Genomic DNA, 26,231 nt, shown 5'->3' with positions numbered 1-26,231 from the left:
AAAAAGAAATCTCTTGGTGTCTTCTCTGTGGTTCAACATGTGGTTGAAGGACTGGATACCAGTGACCGTGCTGTTCTCATAATCAAAGTCTCCGTATATTGCATATGGCATCAGGCTCAGAGCAGAATGGATTCAAGTTTTCTTTGTTTATAAGTGTCCAGACGTATGTCCCCTCTAGGATGGGACACATCAAGAGATTAGGAACATAGGAAGAATTTCCTCTGTAATGACCTAGCTTGAAAGAATCCTAAATCAAAAGCAAATGTGTGCTGTTGAAATATTGCTACATTGGCCTTGTAAGTGTGCTAAGAAGCTGCATTCAAATTCCAATTCAATTCCTACCTAATAAAGAAGAAAATGCAGGTGGGAAAAGTGCCCTACATTTCAACTTACAATGTGGGTTGGATTTCTAGCTCTTGTTGCTTTTGCCTCGTGCCCAGTCAGTTCATCACAGCAGCAGCCACGGATTTCCTGTTTCTTGAATGGCTTTTCTTTTTCTCAGCCTATTAATACTTTATCAGATTTCCCTAATGCTTCTCGAATAGAGCTCTATCTCTGCTTCACCTGTGTCTCATTTTTGGCCTTTCTGATGAACAATGCCTTTTTTCTCTTTTATAAGAATTCATTCTACATTTTAAATAAAACAATTCTCGTAGCCCCAAGGTGCAAGTGAGTAAGTACTAATCACTCCTACTGCCTTGCTTAGACTGGACAGATTTTATGATCCCTAATCCTCTGCTTTGTTGCAACATACCATGTGGCTTTTGCTCATGTTGAAAGTAACAATGTGTTTTTCATCTAATTTACTAATGTGGAACAGCTTTCTTCTGAATCACAGTGGTGTAACCATTGACAACCAGGGCTTTGGCTCACGTTGAGTGCGAGTGCGTAGGATCAGGAAATAAAATTTTCCAGTATCTCACTATCCCAATTTAATCTTCATCAATCTTAGTGAATTAATTAGCAAGTAGTAACAGAGGCTCTATCAGTAAATGCTGATGAACAATGATGTGGTTTCTTTGAATGTTTATCATTCAAAAGCCATGCCATTGTGTTCCATCAGGCTTTTATTGTTCTCACTTCTTTCACTGAATTATTTTTAAACTTTGTGTACACTGAGCAAGTGGTTATTCAAACCATGCTTCAAGTCTTCCATCTCACTCTCATTCTAACAGCTAACATTACCCCTTATCCACCTGAAACTTCTTTTCTCTAGATCTGTGCTCTTGTGCTTCTTTTCAGAGGAGAGGTAGGTGCCTTACATTCTTTCCCAAAAGGATCCCGTCTATCTTGATTTTTCTCTTATGTGAACCCCCTCTACCCTTTGGGGACGTCCACAGTGATTTTTTTTTTCTGTTTTCCTTTCTGCTTTGAAAAAAAGTTCACATGTTCCTCGGTTTGGGAGAAAAAAAAAGCAAAGCATGACCATTTTGAACTTTCAGGCTACTATCTCAGTCTCCTTGTGTTGGATCACCAGTTTCTTAAAACCAAGTTTTCTACTCTTTGCCACCTATTCTCTTTAACCTTCTGAAATCTGACTTCCCTTCACATGACAATGGCTCTGCAGACCAATGACTCCATCATCAATTTCATGACATCCTGGCTGCTCATTATCTTTGTCTGGAGCTTCTTCTTTTGGAACTCCTCTCTCAGTTGGTTTCCATGACACAATCATGCAGTGTTCCCTTTACCTCATTGTTTCCCCTTCCCAATTTTTTTTTTATCTCCTGACTCCATATTTACAAAATCAGTCCTCACTAATTCTCCTCTCCTTTATTGATATTTTCTCCAGATAAACTTATCCACATTCAACAATTTAACCATGGGTATCATTTAAGGTCTGTATCTGGAGGCAAGTTCCATTTCTTGAGTTCCAGTCCTGGATTGCCTATTGGCCATTGTTATTCAGTCACACCTTTTCACTGCAAACTCAGAATGTCCAAATTAGAATCAATTCTCCCTCCCTATCCCCTAATGTGGCTCATTTTCTTCTTTCTTCATTTCTGTATTTTTATCATTTTGACGGAGGCTCAGGCCATCCAACACCTCCAATTTTTGTGTGCCTTACTTCTCTTTCTGCCTATGTCACCTAAGATCCCTTACTTTCCCAACTTATATCTTCTGCTGGAGTCCACAGATTGCTTCCCTGTGCCTGGCTTATTGCCAAAAACACCAAAACAAGAGCTCCTCTCTCCAGCTTCTCTTTATGTAGAAATGCACTTGCCAACTGGGGTGATCCTAATTTTCTTAAAAACAACACATTTAGACCAGAACAAGTTTTTTTCAAAAAGAATGCATGCTTCTTTATTGCCTGTGCAAGAGAGACAACTTTGGAAACCTTGCATAACAAGATAAAAAATATGAGAAGACTTTTAAGGGTTTTTATTTGAGTAGCCATGTAAAAACAATGAAAAGAGTAAATTTAAATTGCTTTAAATATTATGACAGGTCAGTGAGGTAGGAATATCATTTTGGAGTTTTTGCTGTTATCCTTGAATGAAATGATGGATGAGAAATTCAAGTGGCATTGTGGGACGACCAACCTAAGAAGGATCAGTTGGGGATTGATTTGGTTGTGGGGGTGAGGGAAAAGGCAAAAACTAGAAACAACTTCCAGTTTCAAGGATGATGATTTGTAGAATTGTGGGAAAATCAAATTTATAGAAGAGTAGGAAAATAAAACTGTATGGGGATAAGAGAAAGTTGGTGATTTCCATTGACAATATAGGGTGTTAGTAATTTTATCAGGTAAATATGTCACACTGACAGGCTCAGATACATTAGGAATTTTTACACTTAGGATTCTTTCTCTGGAAAATTTTCATGGTCTTTCCTAGGCATAGAGCCATACAAGGGCAATAGTTCTGTATAACTGCAATGGTGATCTGCCACTTTAAAGCAAATACGGAACAGAGATTTCAATCATGCTTCGAGTCCAGTAAGAATAATCACAAGCAATAGTAAATATCAAAATTACGATAGATCTAGAAAGGATTCCCTCACACTTGACCATATTTCTATCTTGGTTCTTCTGGGGTAAATCAAGGAGGAGAGGAAAAGAGAGGAATTGGTAATTCACTCTCATTATTTATGTTCTAAGCAATGTCAGATAATCCTAATTTTTTATGATGTTCACACTCACCACTATTAGAACCCATTAATACATTCATTACTCTCCCTGTTTATTTTGCCTTAGGGTTGAGTATAGAGTAGGGATTTCAAGTTTTTTTGGTGTGTGTTGTTTAAGCAATGCTTTTGCTAAAGATAAATACACACACACACACACACACACACACACACACACACACATCTCTATCCCCTATGCATGCAGATTTGTCATTCTGGCTTTATGCACCCTTTTCAAAATTATGTATTTCATAAGTAAAATTTAAACAATTTTACACCACTCATGCAGACTAGATCCAACTAGGCCTTCAGATAATTTCAGCCCAAGTTCCAGACAAAGAAAACAGTTACAATTCTGATACAAGTACCTGAAAGAAATTTAGGGTAGATGGGAAGAGAGCCAGAACCCAAGGTCTTATGTCCGTATTAGCCATTCTACTGTCCAGTATACTCACAAGCAGAAATATGTGCTCTACGCTTGGGTCCCATGAGACTGGTCTTCCAGCCTGGGACACATGCTCTAGGATAGGCTGAGATTCATACACACTAACTCCAAGGCCCAAACATATTCAGGATCGCATTACGGGGCAGCAGGACCTTAAAGGCCTCCAAGAGCCCAAAGAGCTTCATGAAGTCCATCGCACTGTCCAAAGCAGGGCTTCTATAACCTAGATCTTTGGGGAGGGACACCAACTCATTTACCTAACTTCATTGAAATGTCACAGATAGTCATGGGAAACATCGTGCACACATACCTGTGTATGTAGACACAGATATACATGTGACCCTATGCCTCACATACAGTATTTTTTACCTTCTTCTAGTAGTAGCTTTGCTTCTCTCTTGTTCTATAATCTGCTTTCTGATTACAGAGAGATAGAAGCCTTTGCATCTTATTGTACATGATGAAAGAATTAATAGTATTCAATACAAGTCATGTTTCAATATGTATATATTCATCCAAATATCCAAAGAGAAAAAATTCTGGAGATATGCAATCAGAATCAACTTTCAGCCTAAGGTGAAATTCTTCCTCTTTCTTTGGCCCTGCCTTCAGTAAGAATGAACATTCATTTCCTTTGGACCTACTGTAAAACATAACAATTTTTTGTCCCATCTCTCAGACCCAACAAGTCTAGTAATGTAATAGCCCCAAGTTATTAATAATCAATGATTTTTCTCATAGTTTATTCTTAGAAAACTTTATTTCTCAATTTTAGTAGCTCTTATGTCTTAATTAATGAGAAGAATATTATAGATGTATGTGTTAATGCAAATGATATGTGAGTATAACGGCCATAAATTCATTTGCAATGCACTCAAATATTCCTAATATATCAGTTTTATCAATGTTATTGAACTTCTTGATGAACCATCTTTTGGTTTCATTGATTTCTCCTCTTGCTTTTCTGCTTCTATTTCACAGATACCTTCTTTGTTCTTTAAATATAGGTGTGGTCTCCTGCACCTACAGTTAAGTGGGACTTTGCACTAGAAATTCAGTGGTTGCCTTTAACCTGCTCTTCAATTCTACTTAAGTCTATAGTTCATACTTGTACCACCAAACCTTTCTCCACTAGGATACCATATGATGTGAAATGTAAACATAAATATGGATAAAACTGCATCAAAGCAAATAAGTACTTTAGCCTCCCAGTATCCTCCAATCTGCTTTGCTTACTTTTTCCTGTAGGAAACTGGGGAGCTTTCGAATATGCTCATGAAAGGCAAAAGGCTATCTTACCTCTTTTTATAGAGGTTATGCAAAAAGAATATCATTGCAGTCAATCAAGAAAGTGGGTTTCTGTACATTCTTTCCTGGCTCTATGTTACTGATGGGGAAAAATCTGCAGTGAATGAAGGTAACATGGAATAACCATGGTCTTACCTTACCCTCCAGACAGCCAACAGCATCTCAAATTATTGGAAGGCCTTGTCAGGGTCAAGTTGTCCATCATTTCAACTTGAGCTGCAGGTCTGTTTCGCCTAAAGTTGAAGGAACAAAACACGTGTCAACTTCAGGTTACTGCCCAGCAGCTTTTAAAAAACAAACATTAATTACACTCCTATTCTATGTCAGATACTGCCTAACAACATGTATTATTTCCTCTGATCGTCGCAACTTTGGCTGAGGGAGGTTGAGTCATCAGGACCCAGTTTTCATTGTCAAGGCCCCTTGTAATCTCTGAGTAATTCAAAAGAAAAAGACCAATGTGCCTGGAAATAACTTTGGAGGTTTTATTTTCTTTGTATAGCAAAAGAACCACATGCAAGGCTGTCAATGCAGTAGGTTTTAATAGGACTTGTAGAGACCACAAAACCCTTTCCTGTAGCAGAGTATTACTCAGACCATTTTTCTAATTTCTACATTCCCAGGCAACATCATAACCACCCACAGTGTATGACAAGGCTAGAAGGGATCACACAGGAAAGACAGGTCAAATTACCTGCCACTGCTCTATTTGTTGGATCTGCTTCTTGGCATTTCTTAACATCTTCCATTATTGTTCTAAAGATGTCTGAGCATGTGTGTTTCTTCCCCAAGACATTATCCATTGATACAAATATCTAGAATCTCTAGATCCTACCAAGTTTGTGAAAGGCAGAAAGAATTTTAAGACCAAATGGAGTGTGGGTACCAACTGAGGACTTTACTGAATGAAGAAAAATAGATGAATATATTATTGCCCCAAACAGAAAGGTGGGAAGCTGGAATGTTGCCTAAGTGTAGAAGAGCAAAGATTCCAGACACATACTGCTTATATGGAGAGCGCAGAACACATCCCCCAATTGTGATGGGGCCCTTAAATCTGCTTCAAATGCCTATACTTAACCATAAATGATTGTTTCAATGATAAAAATTCACATGACTTATTTTCTTTTTCTTCAGGTATAGTTGATTTACAATGGTATGTCAGTTTCATGTGTACAGCAAAGTGATTTGGCTATATATAAACTCTTTTTCAGATTCTTTTCCCATTCAGGTTATTACAAAATATGGAGCTCTTTGTACTATACAGTAAGTCTTGCTATTTATCTATTTTATACAGTGATGTGTGTATGTTAATCCCAAACACCCAATTTATGTATTTGTGTGTGTGTGTGTGTGTGTGTGTGTGTGTGTGTGTGTGTGTGTGTGTTATAGTAGTCCATGACTTATTTCAAGTGGAATTTTGACGTGAAGAATGACTGTTCCATTTCTGGATAAGAACACTTTCAATGAATACTGTCATACTGATTTTCGTAGGATTTCATTCTGAATTTTAGACTGGCCCTGAATAAAGTTTTTATTAATGAACCTTCTTCTTTTATTCCAAGTGCAAACACCAGAATCTTTTCCCAATATTTTGTTGTCTTTCTCCAGTAATCCCCACTGTATACCTGGTATGAACTAATTTAAAATTCTCATTTGGCAACAGAAGTCTGACCAAAGGTTGGCAATATTTCTTTCATGTCCTAGGATATCTTTGAAAGACCATTTCTCTTTTACCTTAAGAAATTATTTTTAATGGGGCAAGGGCAGTTCCTACACCTTTTATTTATAAGACACACTTGCACTGGGCTGGACCTAAAATGACAACCTCTGGCTTAATCTATTTTCCTCTTTCCAGAGCTTGTAACAGAACCAGTTAAAGTCTAATAGAAATTCTATTTTTCTAGGGCCTGTCCATGGTTGATAAGCATTTCAGGATCTGAGCACGGAAAGCAAGTTGTGTTATACCCGGTGTTCCAATCAAGAGATGATCGTAAATGTCTGGTTTTCTGTGTTGGTAGAATTGGTGGACATATTACTTCTGGTCAATGTAGAAAATAGTTTTTCAGTTAGAAGTTGAGAGAATGTTGTTTATAGTTTGGATTGTTTAAAAAAATAGAAGCACAATGTCAAGGAAAGAAATTCTATTTATGATGTAGACCAATGGCCTTGATGCATCAGGAAACTGATCATTTCCTTAAGACCTGGAAGAGAGAAATTTGGGACCTAATTGAAGTATTTTTTCTCAAATGCATCATATGCTTGATTAAATTAATGTTTGTTCAGAAATTATTTCTTGGGTCCAGAAATTATGAAGGAAATTACAGAACTATAGTTCTTACCAGGCTTCTCCCTTGATTAGGTAGATGAACAAGACGGTGGTTTCTCTTTGTCTCAGAAAAAGAAGAGGTTATTGAACACTTTGTTAAGGGATAGGGAGGAAGAACACTGTGAACCTCTCATAAGCCCAGTGTCACAGGTACTTTTCTATATCTGGCACCTGGCAGAGTGCCTGACACAGTGCCTGACACAAAATATTACTTAGTGATTTTCCTTTAAATTGCTTTGAAGTAACTGAGAAGAAAAGAAGACTTCTTCTCTCAAATAGTCTATGACTTTACTAAATACATGAAACATGAACCAAAGAGTTTGAGAACAATTACAAGGAAGAAAGTATATTCTAACTGAAAGAAATGGTCAGCTTCAAAGTTTAGGAGTTGAGCAAATCACCTGTCCTTTCATAGATTTAAATAGTTCCTCTATCTAAAACTGAAATTCTAGGAAAATATTTCTATCTAAGTGGTGTGTGTGCAGAACTAGATTAGAAGGTCAAGACTACAACCAAGGTTTAGAGAACATAAAAAAAAATCAAATACACTGCTGCTTCTAGATAAATAAACATGTTTTAATTGATTTAATGAAGGGAGGAAGTAACATTTGTGATGGACCTGGAAAGAAATCCAAGAGTTTGCTGCTCTGCATCTCAAAAGCTTTTTGTTGGTTTTTGCTAAGAAGGATGTCTTACCAAATATCCAGGCCATCAAACTCCAGTGACATTATTTCTTGAGAAATTTCAGGAGATGAAGGGGGCAAGAGGACTAGACACTAAAACCTTGTTATCCCAAGAATTTCTGAAGGGACAGAATTCCAAAATGGTAGCATCTAATGATCTACATAAGGCAATACAAATGTCCAGAAATTATCTAAGATTACCTTTTGAGAAATCCCTTATAATTAAAGGGTCTTCACTTTAAAAGAAAACTTTGTTTACTTATATTTATTCATATGAGTAATTCATGCAAATAGCACAAAACATGTAAGGTCAATCTCCTTCACCTCCTAAAATCCAGGTATACCATTTCCTTCCCCGGTTCTTATGTATTCTTTGGAGGTATTTTATGCATACCCAAGCACATTTACATATATATGTACATTTTTTTCTGGTTTTATTGAGAAATCATTGACACACATCCTTGTACAAGTTTAAAGTGTACAGCATGATGACTGATTTACATATCCTGTAAAATGATTGCCACAATTCAGCTAACATCCATGTTCTCATCTAGACAACAACAACAATAAAGAATAAAGGAGAAAATTATTTTCTCCTGGTGATGAATACTCTTAGGATTTAGTCTCTTAACTTTTTTGTCCATGATTTCCTTTGCTGGGCAAAAGATTTTAAGTTTAATTAAGTCCTATTTGTTTATTTTTGCTGTTATTTCTATTACTCTAGAAGACAGATCCAAAAATACATTGCTGCAATTTATGTCAAGGAGTGTTCTGCCTATGTTTTCCTCTAGGAGATTTATATTATCTGGTCTTACATTTAGGTCTTTAATCCATTTTGAGTTTATTTTTGTATATGGTGTTAGAGAATGTTCTAATTTAATTCTTTTTCATGTAGCTGTCCAGTTTTCTCAGCACCACTTATTGAAAATACTGTCTTTTCTCCATTTTATATTCTTGCCTCCTTTGTCATAGATTAACTGACCATAAATATGCAGATTTATTTCTGGAGTCTCTATACTGTTCTGTTGAACTATGAACCTGTTTTTGTGTCAGTACGATACTGTTTTGATTATTATAACTCTATAGTATAGTCTGAAGTCAGGGAGACTGATTCCTCAAGCTCTGTTTTTTCTCAAGATTGTTTTCCTTATTTGGAGTCTTTTGTGTTTTTTTACTAATTTTAAAACTATTTGTTCTAATTCTGTAAAAATGTCATTAGTATTTTCATAGGAATTGCACTGAATTTGCTGATTTCCTTGGGTAGTACAATCATTTTACAAATATGAATTCTTCAAATCCAAGAACATGGTAATATCTTTCCATTTGTGTTGTCTTCAATTCCTTTCATGTGTCTTACAGATTTCAGAGTACCACAACACTATAAGACTAGAAATCCACTACAAGAAAAAAACTGCTTTTCCATAAAAATTTTAAAATATTTTGTTCTAGGTATGTGAAGAATGTCATTGGTAAATTGACAGGGATGTCATTGAATGTATAGATTGTCTTGGATAGTATAGTCATTTTGACAATATTCTTCCAATCCAAAAGCATGGTGTATCTTTGATTTCTTTCATCAGCATCTTATAGTTTTCAAAGTACAACTCTTGTCTCTTTAGAGTTTTTATTCATTTCGATGCAATGGTAAATGATATTATTTCCTTATTTTCTCTTTCTCATGTTTTATTGGTGGTATATAGAAATACAAGAGGTTTCTGTGTATTAACTTTATATACTGCAAATTTACCAAATTCATTGATGAGCTCTAACACTTTTCTGGTAGTGTCTTTAGGATTTTCTAGGCATATATCATGTCATCTACAAACAGTTATAGTTTTACTTCTTCTTCTCCAATTTGGATTCCTTTTATTTCTTTTCCTGCTCTAATTGTCATGGCTAGGAGTTCCAAACTATGTTGAATAACAGTGGTGAAAGTGGACATCCTTTTCTTGTTCCTGATCTTAGCAGAAATGCTTTCAGTTCTTCACCATTGAGAATGATGTTAGCTATGGGTTTGTCATATATGGCTTTTATTATGTTGAGGTAGGCATCCTCTATACCCTCTTTCTGGAGTTTTTATCAGAAATAGGTTTTGAACTTTGTCAAAAGCTTTTTCTGAATCTATTGAGATAATCATATGGTTGTTATTCTTAAGTTTGTATGTATTACACTGATTTATGGATATTAAGGAATCCTTGCATCCCTGTGATAAATTCCATTTGATCAAGGTGTATGATCCTTTTACTACATAGTTGGATTTGCCTTGCTAATATTTTGTTTCACCTTATTCCATCTCTTTCTCTTTCATCTGCTTACCCTTTAAAATAAACAGACTAGCATATGCTTTTTAAAGAGATATATCTAAATTTCTTTCTTTGAATAGATGAATCTAATTTTGTTCACATTTCTTGTGATTACTGATAGTTAATTTCATTATGTGTTTTCCATGAATCATGCCTCCTTTTTTCCCCTCATTTTCCAGGATAATGATTAAATTTTCTATCTGACTTTGGTAACTTGCAACTTCACTATGATGATTCTAGATGTAGGTTTACTTTTATTTATCATACTCTTTAATTTTATCAAATTCTCAGTCATTTTGACTTTCTCTCACTTTCTGTCTTAGAGAGGCTCCATCAGACTCAATTTGGAGCCTATCTTCAACATCACTTATGTTTTCCAGGGCTGAATTCTGTATAATTTCCTCCAACATATATTCCAATTTACCAATGCTCTCTACAATTGTATCTCATCCACCTTTTATGTTTATTCAATAGCTCTATTAACATCTAGCATTCTGTATGCTCTTATTTGCAAATCTTGTTTGTCACTGCATCCTAGTCTTTCACTGTGATTTTAGTTGCTTTCTTAATGTCCTATATATTTTCAAATTCCTATATTCTCATTCAGATTGTTCTCTTTTTTCATGTCCTTGGGATGTTAATCCTCTTTTTTTATTTTCAAGGTGACTATCTCAGGGAGTCCCTGGTTCTCTGAGTTATGTACATTTCCCAACAGAATGGTTTTACATAGGCTTCTGTCAGCTGCTCCAGGAATTCCACCAATCCTGGACTTCTTATATGTTAATTTATCAGCTTTAAATTCCTAAACTGTGAGGTGACATAATTTCAGACTTCCCAATTGCATATGCCATATATTCGGTATTTCAACTCTTATGGAGTTTTATACTTTTATCCATAGTTTTATGTAAAAGCAAAAATTTCAATTCTCTAAAGTTTTTATAGTCTATTAACAAAGGGGTACCAGTTATAAGATTATTGAAGGAATATTATGTCTCGATCATAACCTTGGATAAGTTTAAGCAATATTATCTAACCCCACATTGTCATTAAGACCTCAGATACAGAACTTTAAGCCTATTTCTATGTTCTGTACTCCCATAGATCATGGTAGCTTTCTCAGTTTGTGAGCCTAGTAACTTGATTTCCATCTTCTCTTATTTCTAACACATGGGTGTTTTTATTCTTTTTTGAGCTTGGAATGTATAGAAAGTAATTATTATTTTTTTATTCACCACTTCTCTGTGTTTGGAGGGGATTCAGTATTAGCTAAGTATGCCTTATTTTAAATTCTTATTTCCTAACACAGTTACACACTGTATTGTACCTTATTTTTTTCACCTAACAATCTGGTGATTATCCTCTACCAATACCTATAATTTTGTCCTCTTGATGGCTGCATAGTGTTCCATTGTATTTACAAAGAATAATTCATGTAAACAGACATTAAATATTTCCAATAACATTTTTAAATGAATAAAAGAATGCTTCCTGCACAAAATATGGAAGACAGAATACATTGGTGCATATGTTTCCACTTCTTTTTCTTGAATTTCTATGCAAAATTATATGAATTGGTAACCTGACCTATTAATTTAAAATAATTAATATATTTCATATCTTTAAATATTCTTCAGTAACTACTATGATTATACAGTAGTGCACTTTAGGTATAAATAATACTTATTTTACATTACCATATATATATTTAAGTTGTTATAAACTATTCACTAACATAAATAATGTCATAATATTCATTCTTAAATATAAATATTGTTATAGCTCTTATTATTGCTGACTTAGAATTATTATAAATGGAATAATCAATTCAAAGGTATAAATATTTTATGACTTCTGACACATATGAAATTTCCTCCCAAGATTGTACTCCAAGTTGCCTAAAATCCCTCCAAAAGAGTATAAATGCCTATTCCTTATATCTTTTTCAATTTTTTCACATTTTAAAATCTTTGCAAAAACGGTGGGCAAAATGTTGGCATTTCCTTGTTTTAATTTGCATTTCTTTAGTGAAACTAGGCATATTTTCATATGTTTACTTTTTATTTCTTCTGTGAATTGTCTGTTTATCCTTTTGCCCATTTTTCTACCGGAATATTTGTTCTTTGTCATACTCATCATCTGGTTGTCCATAATATGCCACATAGTCTAGAAGGGTACAGAGGTTTTCATTATGAACCTTTGCATATCTTGATATAATTGTTCTATTTTTAGCATGTATGACTGACAACTTGCTTGGTAACAAATCTTAGACCCATAGTGAAGTTGAAAAAGTTCATCCAGACTTTGGTCTTCCCACTTGTCAGGCAAATGTGTGCTCCCTGAATTCTCTCACGGTGTTCCCATTCATAGTTATAATCTACCTAGTCTTTTTTGTTTTTGTTTGTTTTGTCTTTTTAGGGCTACTTGTGGCATATGGAAATTCCCAGGTGAGGGGCCCATCATAGCTGCAGCTGCTGGTCCACACCACAGCCATAGTAATGCCAGATCCAAGCTGACCTGCACCCTACACCACAATTTGTGGCAATGCCAGATCCTTTATCCCACTGAGCAAGCCAGGGATCAAACCTGCACCCTCATGAATACTAGCCAGATTCTTAACCCTTTGAGCCACAACAGGAACTCCCAATCTTCCACCTAGTTTTAAACTGCCAGACTGATAAAAGTAATTTTCAACACAGTCATCATTTAGCCTGTAAAAATGTGGATAAAGCCTGCAATATGGGAGCCTCAAGCAGAGGAATCACCTCTGTGGAGATTTCCTCCACAATTATCATCAAGCAAAACTGTTGAGTGGGTGCTTAAATTTTTGACTACGTCTTCGTGGTGTCACTTCATAGATCTGTATCCACACGGTGCTTTTCCTCTGTCCTGATGCCCTCATGCACAAAACACTTTCACCATGGAAATCTAGGATTCTCTAAACAGGTTTGGTAGAATGCAACTAACTTATCCAGAGTTGGAGAGAGGACTTCCCATCTTAGACTCTGTGATATCAGTTTGCCCTCGTTCCAGTGGGCATGAGTGGGGCTCTGCTCTGACTTTTTCTCCTTACTCACCTATGACTGTGCTGCTTTCTCTAGGGGCTTTTTTAACATCTTGTTCAACTGAGTCTAATTGGCACAACATCTTACCAAAAAAAAAAAAAAAAAAAAAACAAAAAAACTTCTAGACATTTTTGACATAGGACTGACATCTTTTTCATTTTCCCAAATTAGATGCAGGGGCTTTAATTCTTCTTCATTCCTTTGGTCATTTGCTTGAAGATTTGAGAGGATGGTGAAAAATTCAGACACCTTTAATTTTACCATCTCACCAAAAAGTTCTGTCTTTGATTTTTTTTTTTAAGTCAACCAGTATGGTCAAGTACTGTGATTTTCAAACTGTGATGGTAAGAGACATTATGAGGGGTGATCACATACAGTGGAGATGGAAGTTCTTTACTTCTGGAGATTCAAATTCCGTAACTCTAAGATGTGCCAATAATCTATATTTTTAATATCCACCACCTCACAGTGATTCTGATATAGGTTCCACCACAGTCTGAGAAAACCCATTGTAAGGAAAAAAACAAAAAATCCCAGCTATTTTCCAAAAGGCAGCCTACAGACTGGGAAGTAAGGTCTACAGTTCGGCTTCATCTGGGAACTTGATGGGAAAGTAAAATTTGGGGCCACAAGCCAGACCTACTGAATGAGAAGCACTGGGGTAACACCCAGCAATCTGTATTTTAACAAGCCCTCCAGGAGTTTCTGATGCATGCTCAAGTGTGAGAACTACAGAGCTTGTAGGTGAGTCAGAAATCCTATGTTCTAATCCAAGGTTTCTCTCTAGCTAGCTCATGACCAGGGGGAAGTTGTTCACTCACTCTGGACCTCAACTTCCCACCCACAATATAAGGATGAGAGGTCAAATATCTCAAAGGATCTCTGAAAGCTTCATCTCAAACTGTTTGATAATATCTTCTATGCCCTATTTTTTTTTCATGAAATAAGTTGCACTTGACTGAGTGTTACTTATATTCCATGGGGAAGCCCCAGCATCTAACAGCCAATATGTCCATGGATCTAATCAATCAAGCCCAGAACAGTTCAAAATATGTGCATATATGTTAACAATAATCTTGAGAGTGGATTGCATATAAATCCTCTGAGTAGTCCATTAGCAAATACTTGTTTCCCTTTTTCTAATATAAAAAGGCTGGGCTCCTCAGGCATGTGGTTTTCTTCATCTCATTTTCTTCATCTGGCTCATTTGATCTTAATTACTAGGGCTAGTTCTTGAATTGCAGCAGCTTGTTTTAAGGAACATATGGCAGAAGGTGCTAAGCACAGGCAGCAGACAATGTGTTACTAAATGGAGAAGAAATCTTCCTTTACATAAGAAGCCATATGCAGTCCAAATTTATCCATACTGTATCACTGAAATGGGTATTTTAAAACTTCAGCTATGATTTTCCACAGGTATTGGTTTCTACCTTTGCATAGTCAACATCAGACCAGCAAAGCTTTTAAGAGTCCATCTCAAAGGACTCTCAGATTGTTCCTATCACTGACACAAGGGACTAGCTTTCATTACCTCCTTTTGGAAGGTTTTGCCGAAAACCTAACATCTCTTAGGGTATCCTTCTCCCCACAGCATCCTCAGTTTTCAGGTCTTAAAAGGTCTTGATGTCAGGGTGTCCCTTCCTTGAAAGCAGCAAAACTGTAAATGTGCCTGCTTTCTGAGAGAGAAAAGCAACAAGTCTGCTGTTTCTGTCCTGACTCCTTGGTCTCAGTGAGAGACAGTGAGGCTGGAGCCTCCCCTTCTATGCCTTAGAGAATACCTGTAAAGCATCAAAGCCACAGAATATGGCAGAGTTCCAGCCACCTGGATGTGGCCTTCTGCAAATTGTCCTCATCAACACACGTCTCCTTTGAAATCTTGTCTAGAGCACTGCATCCCCATTCGCCTCACCTGGCTTCCTTTGCTGTCACCCTTCTTGAGCAACAGACCTCTGAGAGCACGCCTCAGACTCTAGGTCTTTACTGAGATTCTTTTACAACAACTGCTCTGTCTCATCCTCATCTTCAGAGCCTCAGATTCCTAACTGTGGCACCTCCGAGATCTAATTGCTTGGCACCGCGTTTCTGACATCACCGTCTGTTGCCATGGCAAGTGCCACCAATTCAGCAGGCTGACTTTCCTGCCAGAAGGAGAGGATGCACCAAGAGGGAGACAACATTTGTTTAAGCATAAATATCTTTGATATTTAGCAAAGAGGCAAGAGACTGCATGGAAGAAAACAGAGGAGGCAAAAATTCCAATTCAAATGGATGCTTAGCTTTCAGGGCTCCTTTGGTAAAAGTCTGGGGCTCAGCTTTGTCCAGCTCTTCACATTCTTCCAGAATTTCAAGGTGATTATTTATTTGACTTTCAGGTTCACTGGGAATAATACTGGAGTTCGAAAGCACTTAGAGTTTGAAAAGCTGCATCTGCTTTTTCATGTTGACGTCAGATGATTATCTTGGTAGAAAGATGAGCAGCAACCATTCTAAATACAATTGCTCATCTCAGCAGAGCCTTTCTGAGGAAGTCAGTTTACAGACAACTTAAACTACCTTCTCCCTCCTGTTCTTCTGCTAAGACTCAGGCCCTAATTTCTGCTGAGAATAAACCCTCCAAATCACATCTACTGTTGCATTTATAGAGTTTCCATGAACAGTTTTTGCCAGGGCCTTGCAGAACTCAGAATCTGCTCTGATACATGGCTGTAACTATTAAATGGAAGCTTGAGAACAATGTGTCTGGAAAATTAACAGAAATTCTAGCCTACTTTTCACTGTTACTTAAGGGTGTCTGGTAATTTGCTACTTAGGATTCGGAACAAAAGAGAAAATTTGAATGTGAATGTCTAACTCTCCCATCTCTTTTTAAGATTCCTATTAAAATAGAATTTTTTTAAAGGAAGACAAAACTGTATTCATTGCTGGCCACTAGATATTTCAGATCCATGACAAAAACTTTGAGAAATCTCCACAAATAGAGCTACAATCAAAGATCAGGACTCTCTTGAAATCTCCTGCCTGCACAAGAAATAACAGCTTGCTGAGAGGCCATACAGCAGAACAGCACTGATACCCCTGAAGTAAGACAGGTAAGCAGAGAAGGCAAACTGTGGGTTGCAAATCCCTTCTGTTCTTACCCCATACATCCAGTGGTTTGGGTACCTTAACTATAACCCAACACGGCAATAAACCCACAGCTCCTCTCTCCCTTGGTCTGCTAGGTCTAGAGTATTTAAACAGGGGCAATACGTTCTGAGACAAACTATGTTCGCTGGCAATGCTAAGCATGGCTACACCGTTTCCAATAAGGATGAAAAAGAGAAGTCAGAGGTTACATGAAAAATATTGATGGAGGATAATGTCCAAAAAAGAATGTATATAAATGCATAACTGGGTCACTTTGCTGTACAGCAGAAATTGAAAGAATACTGCAAATCAACTATAATAATTTTTTAAAAAAGAACATAATGAAGTTCAAGGCAAGAAATATGCTGAGGACTCAACACAAGTACTTCCTATGAAATGGATAATGCAGAGAATTTAGACACTTTCTAATTCAGTTTCTCAAAATAATCCAAGAGAACATTTCACCTATTTCCAGGCAAGGTGGAGGAATAGTTAAAGACTATGGGTTTCGACAAGTTCAAATCACATCTCTGCTACTTATGAGCTACTTATGATCATCGTTGGTTTCTAAGACTATACTGCTTCCATAGTTCCATTTATAAAATGGGGTGACAGCAGTATTTACCTAATAGGGTTATTGTGCATTTTTAATAATTCATTTATGTGCTTGAAAAGTATGTAGCATGTACTAATTATTTAAGAAAATTAATTATTAGGGAAACACAATAGAAAATAAGAAGGAGTAATCTAAAACCAGTAAAGACAGCAGGAGATAAAAAGCATAATTGCTGTATTTAAAAAAAATTATAAGGAAAAAGGCAGGAAACAGAAGATTTAATACTATTGAAACAGAGTTGCCAATTAGCTAACAAGTGGTAGAACACATTCCCAAAATCAGAAGGATAAAAGCAGCAAATTATGAACATGTTTAAATAATCATGAAGAAAAGGTGATCTAAATCTAGCATATAATAACCATTATGATGAAGAGAAATAGCAAATGGAGACAAAACGCTTATCCAAGAAATGGTAAAATAAAAATTTTAACTTCTGATCATGATTGTGCAGTAACTTTATGCTATTTGCACTCCCCCTCCAAACACCAATGACAAGAAAAAAAACAAAAAGATAAGTGGAAATGAAAAATCTAGATCAACAACAAAATGAGCACCAAATGGAGTAGAAATGTTAAGTGGTAAGTAGGTTCTAGGTTGGAGGCAGGCAGTGTACAGCTCCTGAGGAGTAAAGGGAAACAAATCCCATTTGAGAGGGATTCAATCATTTTTTGTTGTTGTTATTTTTTCTCTTTTCAAGGCTGCATCTGTGGCATATGGAAGTTCCCAGGCTAAGAGTGGAAGCAGAGCTGCAGCTGCCAGTCTACATCACAGCTCAGGGCAATGCCAGATCCTTTAATTCACAAGGAAGGCCAGGGATCGAACTGCATCCTCATGGATACCAGTAGGGTTCATAACCTGCTGAGCCACAATGAGAACTCCTTCCTTTTTTTTTTTTTTTTTTTTTTTTGCTAGACCATTCATTCTTCCAACCCAAATTTATTAAACTGGTACTGTTGGAATAATTGGGGATATAGCAATGAACCAAACACATCCCTCTTTATTGAAGCATACGGTCTAGTGAGAAGGCAGGCTCATTACAAAATATCATGGGCTGGGTGCAACTTACCAGCTGCCCAGTGCACCCGGGGAACTTTTATGACTAACTGATAGGAGACGTAGGAGGGTGGAGGTAGAAAAAAACTAATGGGCTGGCCCAGTGTGTAATGCAAGCCCCAAATGGACAGTACATGCTCCAGTGAAGCTGCTATCTTAATAGAGTGATGGAATGGTCTGTTCAGAGCACAGTAAGGTGCTTTTCCAGAAACAATTCTCTGTTAAGAGAGGCACCATCTTCCAGGATGCAGTGTATCCTCTGAATCAAAGATGACTGTATGATTCTATGTCCCCAGTGGGTAGAAAATATAGGTCAAGAAAAAAAAAGGGATGGAAAGAGAAGTAAGTGGTATGATGTAGCATCGCTTCCAGTGACCCACTTGAGAAACTGGGCTTTCTGTCCCTACAACTCTGGTCTCTGTAGATGCTGAGGACCAGATTCCCAAAGGAAAGCCCTGCTTTTCATAGGAATGCCAGTAGAATCTCACTGAGCTTTAACTGCCCCCTGGGGCAATTTTTGTTTCTCATGCTGAGATAAATTCTGGCAAGAAGAGAATTCAAACTCTTGGCAGCTATAACTGACTGGGGTCATTAGAAGATACCTGATTTTTTTTAAGAGTCTAAATATATGAGTAACAATAGTAACATAAATTGATTCAATTAATCCGTTTAAAGACAGAGTCAGGATACATTTATTTTATTTTATTTACCTGTGACATATCAAATTTCCTGGGCTAGGGGTTGAATCAGAGCTGCAGCTGATTCACACCCATGGCAATGACAGATCCAAGCTGCATCGATTACCTACACTGCAGTTTGCAGCAAAGCCAGATCTTTAACCCAATGAGCAAGGCCAGGGGTTGAACCTGCATCCTCATGGATACGTCGAGTTCTTAGCCTACTGAGCCACAATGGGAATTCCATCTCAGGATAAATTTAAAACCAAAAAGCTATATGCCATCCTAAAGAAATAGACCTAAAAGAAAAGTATAGCCAAAAGTTTAAAATCCATAACAATTGTTACAATAGGGCAATCACTCCTGATAATCCAATGGTTTAAATCTTCTGAAAATATATTCTAACTAAAAATTAACAAAATGCTAAATAAAGTCTGACAATGATATTTAAAGTTGCAGTGTGGCATTCTCAACAATGTAAGAAAAAATACCAAGGGTTAAAACAATACAAGCCTAGATCATTAAACCAGAATGATAAAGGAAACCAATAACACTCTAAAAGAAAAATGCCCAAATACAAGTTATTACATTCAGAGATTTGTGTGCAAACTCAGGAGATGAAATAAGAGATGTGGCATTGGACCCTGGCGGGGAAGGTCTTTGAACTTGAAACCTCCACATAAAGCTGGGAACTTTGAAAGGGTTTCCTCTCCTTTCATTCAAAGAAATTGGGGTGGGGAAAAAAAATCTTCATCAGGAAAAGAAAATCTGTCTCTGACATAGCTTCAGAAGGAAAAGGGAAGTTTCTTCAGAGAAGTCGTAACTATTGGCTGCTCTCACACGGGTCTGGTTTCACATTTATACTTCCTACAAGGCTAAGAAACCTCAAAAAGAGGAACTAAGTTAAAGTGGTCTTCAATATCTGAAAATCAATGTAATTTCACCATCTTAACAGACTAAATGAGCATGATTATCTCAATAAATACATGAAAAGCATTTGACAAAATTTTCATCCTTTCAAGAAAATACTCTCAACCACCTAGGAATGGTACAGAAATTGCATAATAGGAAACATTACCCAAAAAAATGACAGCTAACATCACACTTAATAGTGAAAGACTAATTTTCTTCCCATAATATGATAAAAAATTGAGGATGTTCTCTTTCATAACTCCTATTCAATATTATACTGGAAACCCTAACCAGTGCAATAGGACATGATTTAAAAAAAAAAAAAAAAAAAGGGCACTCATATTCAAAAGGAGGAAATAAAAACTGTCTTTATTCACATACAATATGACTTTCATATATAAAATTCCAAATAATCTACAAAACCCTCTAAAAGTAAAAGTAGTGATTCATCAAGTTCTTAGGACCAAAGATGAGTATTTTAAAATCTATTGTAATTCTATGCACTGGCAATAAAAATTAGAATTTGAAAAAACTTTTTAAAATTTTTTATTGTTATTTCTCTAATACAAATTTTTTTTCTACTGTATGGCATGGTGACCCAGTTACACATACATGTATACATTCTTTAGAATTTGAAAAATACTTTTAAGTACCACTTAAATGTCACCAAAAAAGAGAATGCTCTTAGGTAAAAATATAACAAAATATGTATGAAACATGTATGTTGAAAACTACAAAACAGCATTAAAGAAATAAAATACCAAATAAAGAGATCTAGCTCACGGGAGGGGTGACTCAATATTGTTAAGGAATGAAGTCTCCCCAAATTGATGTATAGATTCAAAAGAGTGCCCCCAAATAAGAATAGACATTTTTTATAAATGACAGCACAACTCTAAAATTTCAGTAAAAAGGAAAAGAAACTAGAATATCCAAAACAATTTGGAAATGTAAAGACAGATTTTGGGGACTTACACCTTATTTGAAGATTTACTATAAAACTACAGTAGTCAAGACATTGTGATATAGGCAAATGAATAGGCACACAAATCAGTAGAACTGAATAGGGAGTCCAGAAATAGACCCACAAAAATACAGCCTACTGATTTTTGACTGAATTGTAAAAAAAATATTTAAGTGAAGAGAATGGGCAGTATTTTAAGTAAGTGATACTTGGAAAAACTGGATGTTCATATGCCAAAAAAGAATAAAACAATCTTCACTAACACAATATACAACTTTTGGTTAACTCAAAACTGACCAAATGTAAAACATAAAATTATAATCATTTCAGAAGAAAAAATTCAAAAAAAAAATCTTTGTGACCTTGTGTTTGGCAAAGGATTTTTAGATATTAACAGCTGAGTAATCATTTATAAAAGAAAAACATGAGAATTTGATGTTATTAAAATTTAGAACTATTTCTCAGCGGTAAGAGACTGAAAAATCAAGCCACAGATGGGAAGAACATACTGGCAAATCATATTTCTGACAAAGGACTTGTAGCCAGAATACATAAAGAACTGTCAAAGCTCAATAATAAGAAACCAAATGATCTAATTCTTTTTTTAAAAGTAACTACTGTTTTAAACCAAGATGGAGATAGATAGATATAGATATATAGATATAGATATACACACACATATGTGTGTGTAGATATAAACACACTATATATGAGGGTAAATACACATATAAACACATATATATCAGAGATTCCTGAGCAATGAAAACAAAGTGAGCCCTATAATTGCCCAGCTTTCTACTTTTAGAGTTTCCTTGCAGCAGTGCCTGGAGGAAGAACTTGGGTGGAGCCCATCTTAATTTGAAGTGGCAACTGTAGAAAATCCAGGGACTGAAGCAGTCAGCATTTGCAGGACAGTTTCCTCTATAGAGGACAGAGCTGCACAAAGAAGGAATGCAAAGATCTGCATAACATCCTCCTTGAATATTCTTCAGAGTGTATGTGTGAAAGGGGACTCCCTAGAGGCTCGTGGTGGGGGGAGGAATGTCCAAGAATTAGAGGCAAAGTATCCAGAATTCATGAAAGATTTGGTTAAAATAGTGCCTCTTCCCACCAGCCACACTGGAAAACTTAATAATGCATGGTGCTGGGTATGGTACTCAGGTATTGTCTCCAGAAGAATTTGCCTTCAACTAACTTAGCTGCTGTGATCCCATCTAACAAATCTTCAAAGCCAGACCCAAAAGGATGAAGCTATTTCCAAGTAACTTAACTGCGTCCCAGATCAATGTACAAAACTATTTATAGGACTGCAAAAATATCCCAACAAAATAAAAATCTCAATGTATGCATCCAATTAAATATTATCAAGTATGAAAGAGTCAAGAAAATATGACCTGCAATGAGGAGGAAAATGAATAAATAGAAACCAACCCAGAACTGATATAGATGTTGGAATTTTCTATGAGAACATTAAAATATAATTATAACTATATTTCATATGTTCAAATAAGAATATTAATATATAACATGAGAAATATCAAAACAGACATAAATATACATACAGCAGAGACGAAAAGATAATATGACTATATAATGGAAAACATTATGTGAAAAATTTGAAAACTTAGACAAAGTAATTACCTAAGTAAATTATGACTTCTAAAACTGAATTGAGGAGAAATAGAATAAATTTTTGTTCAATATATCATATCAGTTAAATGGGCAGACTCTGGACAAGATGACCTGAGTTCAAATCCTGACTCTATTACCTGCATCTTTGTGACCTTGGACAAGTCACTTAAAATTTCTGTGCCTTGTATTTCTTTCTTTTTTTTTTTTCAGTTTGCACCAACATGCCTGTATGCTTTCTTTTTTTAAAATTTATTTTGTATTGTTATTTCCTCCAACACACCTTTTTTTTTTCCACTGTATAGCATGGGGACCCAGTTACACATACATGTATACATAATTTTTTCTCCCATTGTTGTGCTGCATTGTAAGTATCGAGACATAGTTCTCAGTGCTACACAGCAGGCTCTCATTGTTAGTCCATTCCAAAAGCAATAGTTTGCATCTGTTAACCCCAAGCTCCCAATCCCTTCCACTCCCTTGTATTTCAATTATAAAATGTGGACAGTAAATACTACCTAACTTATAGAGTTGTTAAAAGGTTAAATAAGTGAGTCTGTACAGATTAAGCATTAAGAATAGTGCCTGGCACATAGGAACCATGTAAGGACCACCTCCTTAATACTACTAATATTGAAGGTCAATGTGTCTGTTGCAAACAACTCCACAAAACCTAAAGAAACTCTCACAGAAGGCAGGTGAATGAATATTCATTGCAGCATTAATTATACCTGCGAAACTACCTAAATGTCCATCAACATAAAAATGGCTAAATTAATTGTGATATATTTACATAACAGAATGAGACAGCATATTAAAATGAATAAAAGAGAGCTACAGCTACCACCATAGGAAAGTTTCAAAAACACCATGTGGACTGAAAAAAGATTCAGAAATATAGATGCAATATGATTGCATAGCATTTAAAATTGCAAGATGCAAAGGAATATATTTTTTGAGCTCATGTATATAACAGTGTAGAGAAATGTATAAGAAAGAGACGCAAAAATGAGAATAGTGTTTACATTTAGGTTTAAAAGGAGAATGAAGTAGTGAAAGGATTCACAAGAACTTTCAATTATAGCTGTAAAATTTGGTTTATTTCAAATTATTTGTGGCATATGTGGCAGGCTAGTATGATTTTCTAAAATGGAGTGGTAGAGTCAGGGATATGCATTATAAAGATTTTATTCACTCTATACTTCATAATAAAAAGAACTTTCTGACTGGAACACCTGACTGATAACTTTGAAAGAGGTCAAGGATTCCTGGCAAAATTAATGAGAAGAAACAAATATCTAGACATACATTGATAAAACTTTTGAATTTCAAGGATAAAAATTATTAAAACGATCCTGGCAGGAAAAAAGCTAACTACCAAGAGAAAAACAAATCTTAGGGGACGGCAAACATCCCTGCATCACTAAATGACAAAGTCACAGAGCAAACTCTACAGAGTTGTGAAGGGAACCTGAATAGAATAATTTCATGCTCAAATCAGTTGATGATTATAGGTAAAAGCAACAAAGATATTCTTGGCCACTGAAGGACTCAGAAATTATACCAACCATGAACTCTTCTGGAAATATCTAGTGAAATATATTTCAGCTGACCAAGATATCCATCCAAATAAAAAACTTTTAAGTCATGGTATTAAAGAAATGAATATGAAAAATGTAGCCTGTAAAATGTAGATGTAAACCCAAATAATTGTGGTTAATACGATGTCAATAATAAAATTTGACAGACTCATATTCCAATAATTCAATAGCATTATATCTCTAAATTCACAGTTCAAATCAATAAGAAATAGAAGAAGAGAGAAAATGAAATGTTTTAATTTCCTCACATGGCAGGAAGAAAAGAGAAATTTCTATTTGGGTTCAGTTTAATTTTTTTTTAATTTTTAATTCTAAGTAAATAGAATGACTTAAAATATAATCAGGACTTCTGGTTTCAACTCCAATATATAAACATTTTGGAAGTTATTATTTCCATCCTTACAAGAAAAAGGTAGACAAAGTTAATAAATTTTCCTGGACTTATCAGAGACCTAGTTGGCAGGGCAAACTGACACCGTATAATTTAGAAAGATGAGTGGATCCAGAGTTATAGCCCAGATCTGCTTCATAGGAGCAGAATCCAGTGGAGTTATCAACTGGTAGAAATAAGTAAACTGTCATTTGAATGAATGATTGAAGGTTGAGTGTGGATTAGCTTGACTGTGAGAAACTCTTTGGAGCTACAGTATTAGAGAAACCTCCATAGTTCCTGGACTTTGTTCAGGAACCCCACCAGATGGTAAAGATTTGAGAAAGATTCTTTCATGGCTCTGGCAGGGGAAAGGGTAGAGTAAACGTTATAGAATATACTCAGAGCTTTCTCCAAAAGAAACGCTGACTCTTTAGGATGATTTTACCAGAGCCTTGTTCAAGAATCAGGGAAAGGACATTCTTCTTATTCCAGCTCCCTCTATTCCTCCTGTCCTGCCCAAGGTGAGGCAGAAGTAATCTTTATGTTACGAGCTGAATTTTGTCCCCTTCAAAGTTCATAAATTAAAGTCCTAACTTCCAGTGCCTCAGAATTTGACTAAAATTGGACATAGAGTTTTTAAAAAGGTAATTCAGTTAAAATGAGGTCATTATGATGGGCTCTAATTCAACAAGACTGATATCCTTATTAGAAGAGGAGACACAGAGACACAGAGGAAAGATATAGGGAGTGGACAGCCATCTAAAAATCAAGGAGAGAGGCCTCACAAGACACCAGTCCTGTAGACACCTAGGAACTTCCCAAAAGTAATTATGGACATCAAATTAGAAATTAAAAATATTTTTAAAAATTGTACCTGGTCATATTTTATTCTAGCTACAGAAGACCAAAGACAAACATAAAATCTTGGTGTAAAAATTCACACAGAAAATGCACTTTTCCTGTAGAATAGATTAGATTTACAGAAAATTTCTTATTGGAAACCATGCAAGTGAGAAGTGGAGTGAAATGCTAAAAGTGTTGGGGCAAGGGGAAATAGTAAAGTTCTAGTGAAATTCCCCTTCAAAAATGAAGGAGATAAATAATTCTGAAATATGTATGATATTGCAAAGACACTAAATAGCCAGAGAAATCCTGAGAAATAAGAACAAAGCTAGAGGTATCATGGTCCCTGCTTTCAGACTATATTAGAAAGCTACAATAATTAAAACAGTATGGTACGGGCATGAAAACAAGCAGACAGACCAATAAAATAAAATTGGGAATCCATAAATAAGCCCACTCATATAAAAGATCAATTACTTTATAACCAAGGGGCCAGGAATATACAATAAAGAAAGGAAATTTCTTCAAAATATGATGTGAGAAAACTGGACAGTCACATGCAAAAGAATGAAACTAGATCACAATCTTACACCATACACAAAAAAATAAACTCAAAATGGATTAAAGATTTCAATATAAGACCAGAAATGATAAAACTGCCAGAAGAAAATATAGGCAGTAAGTTCCTTGACATAGATTTTGGCAGTGATTTTTTAAATATGACACCAAAGCATCAAAAGCAAAAAATTTTTTTAAGTGGGACTACATCCAACTATAAGCTTCTGTATAGAAAAGGAAACCATCAACAAAATGAAAAAGACAACCTACTGAATTGGAGAAAATATTTGCAAAGCATTTATCTGTTAAGGGATTAATATCCAAAATATATAAAAAACTCATGCAACTCAATAGCAAAAGAAAAAAAGAGATTTAAAATTGTGTAGTAGATCTGAATAGACATTTTTCCAAAGAAGACACAGATGGCCAAAGGCACATAAAAAAATGTTGACCATCATTAATCATAAGGGAAATGCAAATCAAACCACAATGAGATATCGCTTCACACCTATTAGAATGGCTGTTATCAGAAAGACAATAAATAACCAGCATTGGCAGGGATGTGGAGAAAAGGAACGCTTGTGCACTGTTGGTAGGAATGTAAATTGGCACAAGCACTGTGG

At 35.7% G+C, this 26,231-nt stretch overlaps 1 protein-coding gene across 20 annotated transcripts in view; it reads right to left on the bottom strand.

The window, feature by feature from the left end:
- RSU1 (Ras suppressor protein 1) overlaps positions 1-26,231 on the bottom strand; it is an 883,461-nt gene that overhangs the window by 302,725 nt on the left and 554,505 nt on the right. For 13 of the 20 annotated variants that reach the window (XR_014817902.1, XR_014817896.1, XR_014817898.1 and 10 more), the window contains one exon: positions 2,009-5,112. The gene's annotated coding sequence lies outside the window, so the exon portion shown is untranslated. Of the gene's footprint in view, positions 1-2,008; positions 5,113-26,231 lie in introns of those variants that run through there. The other 7 variants (XR_014817908.1, XR_014817911.1, XR_014817897.1 and 4 more) reach the window with 2 other exon arrangements.

This window comes from Sus scrofa, chromosome 10 (assembly GCF_054392235.1).
Source record: "Sus scrofa isolate SSC_HxYL_T2T_F1_AM1 chromosome 10, Sscrofa_HxYL_maternal_Yorkshire_Landrace_v2.0, whole genome shotgun sequence".
Taxonomy (NCBI): Eukaryota; Metazoa; Chordata; class Mammalia; order Artiodactyla; family Suidae; genus Sus; species Sus scrofa.
Note: the sequence above shows the minus strand (reverse complement) of the source record. Positions and strands in the feature narration are given on the sequence as shown.